Genomic DNA, 9,526 nt, shown 5'->3' with positions numbered 1-9,526 from the left:
TCATGATGCTATGATTCTCTGAAGACACGGATAGAAAAAGGAGGGAAGGTCAGCAGGAGAGTGCCTGAAGAGCAGCAGAAAGGAATGCCGGCCACTACAGCCAGCAGAACAATTTCATGAGGGGCCCAACTTCAGTGCCTCTGTACAAACAATTATAGATGGGAAAAAAGGGGGAGCTGGAATTATTATCCCAGTCTCAGAGGTATGAGAGCAAATGCCAGTACTCACAGGTTAGCAAATGGCTAATGGATGATGGCAGTGGCTACTGGACACCATTACTGAGAAATGTGCCTCATGCTTTCTAGGAGCACAACATGCTGGGATGCCCCTCTTAAGTGCCTGAACATTAACGTGAGCAGCATGAGAAATAAAGAAGGTGAATTAGAGATGTGCAGTGCCTACGGGTCTACGGTCTTATTGGGCATCACAGAGACACCACGACTGGAGTGCTGCAATGGAATGATACTTACTCCTCAAGAAGGATAAGCAGGGAGACAAGGAGGGGGTGTCACCCTCCATGTCAGCGTATTTCAAAAGAGAAAAATATCTGCAGTTGCTGCTCTGTTCACTCGCTGCAAGTGATTGATGATGGGCTTGTGATGATGGTAGTTCATTTTAAGAGTTCTTATGGAGACACAAATCACTATTAATTAAATGATGATATGAAAAATCACTCGTTGAGAGATGAGTTTGTTAATAAAACAATGATGAATTACGTGGTGGATTTAATAAGAGAGGAAGTGCTTTATTCTTAATTCTGTTCTGTTAATTTTCATATGGAAGGCTTACACCTTTTGGTAAGCTATTCTTTTAAACGCACATTTACCAGCATTTATCCATACCTCTGCTACAACTATCTAAGGAAACAGAAGCATCAGTTTGTGATTTACTATTGCCATTTGGACAATGTGGGGTGATCCAAAGGAGTTAAGGTAGTGCTGATGAAGAGCACACAGCTGTGCATTTTGGAGGCTTATCACAGAATTCTTCGCTTTTAAAGGCACACAGGGCAGGGCGCAAACCAAAGCTCTCAGAGAAGCTCCTGCTTAATGGGTGGGTGCACTTCAGCAGCATTTGACTACATTCTGGGCAGAAAGACCCAACAGGGAGCTTTGCAGCCACCACTCGTGCAGCACAGAGTGGAGGAGCAGCCAAGAAGCTGTGTCTGTGTGCATCTGTGTGTGCTGCACATGGCTTTGCCAAAAGGTGAAATCCTCTTTGAGCTCAGTCTCTGGTGATGGTGCCAGTGCCTTCTTTGGCTGTGTCTGCTGACATCCCTCTGGATGCTTCTCTGAGAATGTCATCTGCTTTGGCACATAGCAGGGGAATGACCATGGAATCATGGAATGGCTTGGGTTGGAAGGGACCTTGAAGATATCTGAAGTGTCCCTTTCAGTATCTAAAGGGGAGCTACAGCAAAGAAGAGGACAAACTCTTTAACAGAGTCTGTTGTGATAGGATAAGAGGAAATGGTTTCAAGCTTAAAGAGGGAAGATTTAGGTTAGATATAAAGACGTCTTCTACAGTGAGGGCAGACTTTCAAGGTCAGACTGGACGAGGCTCTGAGCACCTGATGGAGCTGTGACTGTCACTGTTCATTGCAGAGGACGTGGACTAGATGGCCTTTAATGGTGCTTTCCAACTCTAAGGATCCTATGATTCAGTGATGATAATGGACTTATGCTACAGCCAACCAGATGCCTCTAAGATGTAAATGGAAGGGCACCTGATGCATGGTTGATAGTGCAGAGCTTTCTGGTGCAGCACAAGAGGACACAAGGAGCCAAATCTAGCTTATACTTGTCTCTACTGCCCACACAAACCCTGGAATGAACCAATCCCAAGCCTCTCTCCAGAAATAACTAATTTTTCACTCCTATAAGGGGCCTGGGAATTAACTAACATAGAAAATCACAGACCCAAGGAAGGAAGGAGCCAAGTTAGCTGACACAGTAGACTTGCCTTATATTAGTACAGCAGAATCTGCAGAAATGTATTTTCCCTAAAAGTAAATGAGCTCACCAGGGCCTGGCAGTCCTGTTATCACTAGAATGATCTTTGGTTTCTAAATGAAGAACACCCACTTGCTTCAAGCCAGTCCCCCCAGGAGAACCGGGCATCTAGGATCTGTCTCTTCGTCAGGCACATTTTTCATTACAAATGCAATATTGTTCCGTTCATTCTGTCCTGAGACCGATACCCCAAAAATATTCATGAGAAAGTATGCAGTCGAATTAATGTGGGTAAATAAACCTTCATGTGTTTAGGAGGGCTTGTTTTTGTGCTGGGTTTCTATTGCCATAGCAATCTGCAGCGGGATGGTTGGTGCTGAATTAAAGAAATGGTTCAGTGGGGGAACTGCAACAGGAAGCACTACTAAATGAGCAGCAGCATTAATGCTTCTGCAACAGGCTCACATTCTTCTTCTAACCTTCAGTGCAATGTACTATTTGTTTAATTATGTGATCTGACCAGAATTTTCTAAATAAGTCAAAACGAGGCGCAAGCAGAAGTAATTTCATTGAATTTCACATCTCTTAAGCATCACTAATGCTGGACACTAAGCACCACCTGCACATCTGCTGTCCTGAGCCTGGCTGCTGAGTCCCAGCTAGTTTTTTAGACTTAGAATGGCCTGGGTTGAAAAGGACTTCAAAGATCATCTAGTTTCAACAACATTTCTACTGGCAGATGGAGACATGGGCACCTTCAAGAGATAGCTCATTCTACCTATTTGAGATACTTCTCTGAAAGACATGGCTCAGATCATTCACTCCATCATGCATTGGCAAGGCAACCTAGCTCAGCTACCCAGGGGTCAGCGCACATCCCAAGTTACAAGAAGAAACCTATCCAGCTCCTTAATTACCTAGTATATAGTGGGGTCCTCATTCCATTAGATCTCTTTGCAGAGTCTGCAGCACTGTTAGAATAACGACACGCTCTCACCTTTGAGGTAGAAGCTCTTCATATGAAAGTCCCATCTAATTTTGGAGGCAGGTTGTTCTCTGTGCACATTTAGTGGATGTGCAGAACAGTCCATTAAAAGTTCTCCCAGCTGCATGTAACATTAAAAAGTATATCTAAAGTCAGTTAAACACAATGAAATCATGGTAATACGGACTCAAAGTTAAAACCTCCTGGTTACTGAATCCATTTGAGCAAACAATACTAAAAAAGTGCTGTAGGACACAAACCTGACAGGCACTGACCAGTACTTTTGGTAGGAAGAAAAGAGGATCCTCCTGCTCCACATCTTGCCTCTCAGGATGCAGGTGTTAAACCAGATCTTTGTGTTATGTTGATGTATGCAGTTCTTCCCTCAGGTCAGCTCTGCAATACCAAAGACAAAAAAAATCTAGCTGGTTATCTGTATGGTTTAGCAGTGCAAGGGGGAGAATTGCACATGTAGGGTGCAGTTTTTACATCTAACTTGCACATCAGGAAGGGATCTATAAAAATGCCATTTGATTTCCATCTGCTGGGATGACCTTGTGAGATGAGGAGAGTCAGAAAAAATGCTTAAGCAGAGTGATAATGACAAGAGAAACGCTTCCCAAAGCTTTGCGATTTGTTTTCTTTTTCCAGCAGAACTCTCCTTCTAAAGAACCTTAACACTTTAACAGTCCAGAAGTGCTGCCAGTCAGCATGAGAGGGGACAGAATGTCTTGCACAAGCTACAGCAGATCAAATTCACCTCGGGGTCGATACTGCTCTTGTTTTGAATGACTGAAAGCAGAGAAAAAACACAAACAAAGAAAAAGATTTAAATTGAACTCAGCTTGCTGAATGGCATGAAGAATTCATTAAGGCCTTCTAAAGCCTCTTCTCTTCCCCCATCTTCTTCTTGGGCTCATGCATCTCCTGCTCCTCTGTGCATCTCACCAGGAGCTGGTGCACCAGATGTGACGCTGTGGTTCTCAGCTGGCTTCTCCTCAGCCACTGGCTGGCCTTCAGGGGGTGCATTTCTCGGCTGTTATTCAACCACAGTCAGCAAGACGTTCTTTTTCAAGACATGATTTAGACCAAGTAATCTATGTTTTCAGTAGTGCTGCATCATAAAATTAGGTAATTACTTTTGTAAATCTGTCAGGGCGCTGAGTAATTATCTAATTTAGAACACTTAAAATAAAAGGCAGGAAAATTCTATTCTCTCTTCCATGTGTTGCTTCAAACAATTAAACCAGGGGATAGAGACATACTAATAAATTCTATTGTATTAGGTGAGCTGGGCCAGCATTCAGAAATGTCTGTGAGCATCAAACTGTGAATTTTCTTTTGACTGCATTCATTCCTTTTTTCTGTTCCAGCTGTACACAGTAAGGAAGTTTATTGCAAGGAATCGGATTTCTGCCTTTCAGCTATCTAATGGGAGGCTGCAGGGAAGAAGAAACCAGACTTCCTACGAGGTGCGCACTAAAAAGACAAGAGGCAAAGAATACAGGCTGCAGCAAGGGAAATCTCAGGAGAAGAGGTTGTCCAGAGGTGTGGTGCATGCCCCATACCTGGACTGTGCTCTGAGAACATCATGGAGCTGTAGATGTCCATTTTGGTTGCAGGGGAGTCGGACCAGATGGCCTTTAAAGGTCTCTTCCAAATCAAACAGTTCTGTGATAAAGGAAAATCTTTTTCCAGCATGAGACTGGGGACAGGTTCCTGTAGTGTATGGAATCTGTTCAAGGGCATTTTCAGCAGCTTATCAGCTGGTGATAACCTCAAGCTACAGGACTGGATGTGAATCCCACTAGGGTCAGAGGTTGGAATAGAGAATTCCAAAGATCCCTTCCAACCCAACTTGGTGTCATAAAGTCGTAGTATCATTCAGGTTGGAAAAGACCTCTAAGACTGAGGTCCACCAACACTGTCCACTGACCACATCCCTCAGTGCCACATCTCCACAGTTCTGGAACATTCCCAGGGATGGTGATCCCATCGCCTCCCTGGGCAGTCTGTGCCCACGTGTGACCACTCCTTCTGAGAAGATGTGTTTCCTAATATCCAACCCAAACCTCCCTGGTGCAACTTGAGGCCATTCCCTCTCATCCTATCAAATTCAGAGTTATAAATCTATAATTTGGCATTTCTCACAAGACTGTCAAGTGGAAACAACTTTGATCCAAGCAAGATCATGTTGCCCAAGCTAAAACCAGGTGAACAGGGTCTTTTCAGAACCAGGATCACATAAGCTCCCTTCAGCATCAAGTGGGTACAACTGAGCCGAAGCCAACATTGAAATGGAATTGATTATAAGGCAGGAAATGACAGGGCAAGGCAGCTCTCCAGAGCAATTTCAGGCTGAAAGGCAGTGTCCTCTTACATTGCCAGCAAATGGCATCACTGGGAGGGGAAAACACCCAGACTCCACGCGGTGCCATCAGCACTGGGGCCTGCTGTTGGAGGAAGCCTGCTCCCTCTCCCAGTCCGCCACTAAAGCTTCACAACCCACTCTACACGAACACCCACACGTATTTCAGAGCCTCCTCGTTCTTCGTGAAGCAGATGCCTGGTATCCCAGCCAGTTCTATTGCGAGAGGCCCCACACCTCCCTCCATCTGCTCCTTAAGCCTACGCAGACAACGAGCCGTGCAGCTTCGCGGTGATGATTTGGCCTCGTGCCTCCACAAAAAACACAGCCCTCCACTTCAGCTGGTTTCTTTTTGGTGTCTATAATTATCTTTCTTCAAAAACACGAACGTAAGACTGTCGATATTTTTGATAAAGTTCGAGCCATTACCCTAGAGAGAGGAGGGGAATATTGCAGAGCCACGGAACGTCTTGGAGATGCCTTATGGGTGTTTGTAATTTATAACAAGACTCAACATGCCTTCAGAAAGGATGGAAATGGAATGACAAATGCTTGCTAGGCCTGCCGGAAAGGCAGGATACAATTTCCATTGGAATTTTATCTTTTCCTTCCCCCAATGAAAAATTTTAATGTTTCTCCAAAACAGCAAATTCCAATACCTTTGACGGCTGGACAGACCTCAAGGTCTTCATTCAAATGAGATGAACATGTGAAGCGGGAGCAGCCCTCGGGCACAAAGCATTTTAAATCCAAATTTCAAATACCTCTGAATTTTGAAGGAGATTCAGGGACTGCTGCAACGGGGGGAAGAATAAAACTGATGTAGAATCACAGGATCACAGAATCAATAAGGTGAGAAAAGACCTCTAAGGTCACCTATTCCAACCTACCACCAATATTGTCCACTAACCCGTGTCACTCAGTGCCACATCTCCACCTTTCTTGAACACTTTGACTCCATCACCTCCTATCAGATTCAAAATGCAAGTTTTGCAAGTTCATGGAAGATGAACAAACTTAACAACTAAAATTTTTAATTGCATGTTAATGCTAAACTACATACTGAAGTGGAAATATTTGGCCTTACTTTTACTAAAGAATCTCAGTTAAAAATCCTTTTTACCTCCCTCAAGCTCTCCTGAATTTCACGATGACTGATTTCAACTGAATGTTCTTGTTTTAATCAATTATTTAATACCTCCCCCACCTTTCCAATCCAATGTCACTTCTATAAAGGTTTTCATTAAAAAAAAAAAACCTGTAACACAGACAAAACATCCCAACACACCTGGACAAATGCTAGGCAGAGGCCCTAACAATTAGACATTATTGTTAAACCATCCAACGGTTGTTCAACAAAGGAAAAGCACTGTTAGAGGGAAAAAATACCCTGAAAAACAGAGCAATCAAAAGAACATATATTCAGATGCACATTAGAAACAACTGTAACCTTATTGCCTCTTCTCCATGCTGGAATAAATAGATAATTGCTTGTGCATAAACATAGGAAGGGCTTAGGTCTCCATAAACAATGGATTAGTTTCTGAGAACATGCACAAGCACCAGGACAAAACAAAAGGACTAGAAACACGCCTTTCTGAAGGGAGCACACTGCATCACGCTCTGAGCTCTGCACTCAGCCCAGAACCACAGAGCTTTCTCTCTCAGTCTGATTTTAAAGATGGGGAAATTCTCAAATAAAGTCCCAAATCATGGCTTTTTGGCACTCACTAGGATGGCAAGGCCTGCCCAGGCTGATGCACATGAGATGCAGAAGGGCTGTAACACATTCCTTCCCCTAAATCCCTGTGCACGTTCTGACTCCAAACACCACTCACGGACATCACCAAACTCACCCCTCACTCCTTTTCTCTGACTGTTTTTTCTAAACTCTCTTAGGCATGGATAGATTTCTCCATCATTAGAGCTATTGCAAACACAAGAGCCCAATCCAATGGAGATCTGCTGCTTGTATCTGATGGTGACCATGCTGGGGACTGGAGAAATGGCCAAGATAGCAGCCAACATATTGCTGTTCTTAACATAGGCACATACGCATGGATGGAAGTACATGCCTGCAAACCTGTTTCCAATTGCAGCCTGGTTCTCCTATTAAATCATTAACCATTTTCAAGCATCGTGCTGTTTCTGCTGATCTCAAATAAACTTAATTTTTCACACTGTCTGGGTACCAAGCCCAATCAGGTCTGTAACTGTATTGCAGTGTAACACACATAACGAGGCTTGAATTCCTGCAGGGCCTTCAGGCAGCCAGAGCCTTCTGCATTGGCTCTCAGTAAATATCCAAGCATTCCTTTTTTAGCAGAAATGCTCATAAGAAATTACTTTCAAGATCTCATGGGTGCATATTTGAGACTCCAAAGGCTGTATCCATACACACACAAGCATGTTATTCATGCCAGAACTGCTCATCCAATCAAGGAACGGAAATGCTACTACTGTTTGTGGTTCATTTACCCAAATGCTCCAGAATACCACAACGGAAATTTAGAATAGTTGGGACCACTACGGCAGCGAAAATATTTGAGAAATGCATGATAAAAAATTCTAACATTACACTAAAAATCCCATGCTGCTTTCATAGGGAAAATGGGGGGGAAAAAAAAGAGAAAATTAAAGCAATTATAAAACAATCGGAAAGCAGAAGTGGATGAAGATCTGTAGAAATTATAGCTTTGCTAATACATTTATTCAAGTCCTGCGTTTAATTACACTTCAGCTTCAGTTAAGCAGGGAAAATTGCTGCAATATGGAGCAAAAGGCAGCGTTTTGGTTCGGGTGTCTTTCATTTATGCTCAGCGGGATGTGAGGGGGTTTGGCTCTCGAGCTGATGGGGAAAAAAAAAGAAACCGTGAATCATGAGCACACCCTCGTGTTTTACAGTAAAACTACAGTTAGGGACTAAAAATTCCTTGATGTCACACTTCACGTGTTCATAAATAATCCTACTTGTCCACTTTTTTAATTAGAACCATGACTTCCTCAGTGTGCGTAGGACTTAAAAATCCTTTCTCATCTGGATGTCCCATTTGGAACAAATTGAACATATCCCAGTATTTCAATTTGCATTTTAAAGCCAATTCACCAGGTGAGGTCAAAGAAGCCAACTACTCTTTATTTTGCAGACTATAAGCTACGCAGCTTTTGTTAAGGAGAATTCCTATCAGATTTTTGCTGTTGAGATTCTTTTCTATCGCTTCGGCTTAAGGCGTAACACAGAAGAAAGATAAGAAAGAAAAGCAGTAATTAAAATTCTGAAGCATTTCACTTAGAATTTATAAGAAATTCCCAATTCATTCATGTTCTTGTTTTCTAGAAACAGGCATAGAATCATAGAACCCTTAAGGTTGGAAAAGACACCTAAGGTCATCAAGTTCAACCGTCTTCCTACATGAATTTACACGACTGCAGCCCACATGCAGCTACATAGCACCTCTCCAATCTTTCCTGCAAAGACTTCTCTTCAGTCTGCCTTATACAGGAGGATGGCAGATATCAAGAGGAGAGGGATGGCGGGCACTTCACATTTAACAGAATTGTGCAGTGGGCCGCAAACTGTGGGAGGAAAGGAAAGGAAGGAGGCATCAAGCCTTTGACAGGGACAAAACAAGCCCTTGAAAACCACATTTGGAGTGATTTTCGTGTAAGGATGAGAAACATTTTACAATTTATAAGCAAGTAAGTATGTCGCTCACAGCAAGCAAATTCAAGAGTTAAAGATGGTTGTACATTTTGTGGGAAGATAAGAGTCTCGTTTTCCAGCAGCTCCTGCAGAGATGGATGGGGAGAACCACTGAAATTATCCTGAGATGTAAATGTGCCCCAGAAATATGCAGTTATTTACATCATATTGAAGGCAATGTTGGATGGGGCCTTGGGCAGCCTGATCTGGTGGCTGGAAACCCTGTTCATGTTGGAACTGGATGATCTTTAAGGTCCTTCCAACCCAAGCCATTCTACGATTCTCAGTTTTCCTCGAGAAAAAGGGACAAGGGGATGATGCCAAGAAGAAAACTAGCTGATCATGAAGCTTCATCAGTGTGATTGTGTATAAAAAGAAGGAGAACAGCAATGATTTGGTATGAGATGGTGATGATCAATTCACACCTGAAGTCAAAACCACTGCAAATACACAGCAAAAGAAACGAGTTGGACTGAGGAATACAGAGGGGAAAGGAAAGGAAAGGAAAGGAAAGGAAA

This window comes from Meleagris gallopavo, chromosome 6, assembly GCF_000146605.3.
Source record: "Meleagris gallopavo isolate NT-WF06-2002-E0010 breed Aviagen turkey brand Nicholas breeding stock chromosome 6, Turkey_5.1, whole genome shotgun sequence".
Taxonomy (NCBI): domain Eukaryota; kingdom Metazoa; phylum Chordata; class Aves; order Galliformes; family Phasianidae; genus Meleagris; species Meleagris gallopavo.
The sequence above is the reverse complement of the archived record's forward strand: the minus strand, read 5'-3'. Positions refer to the sequence as shown.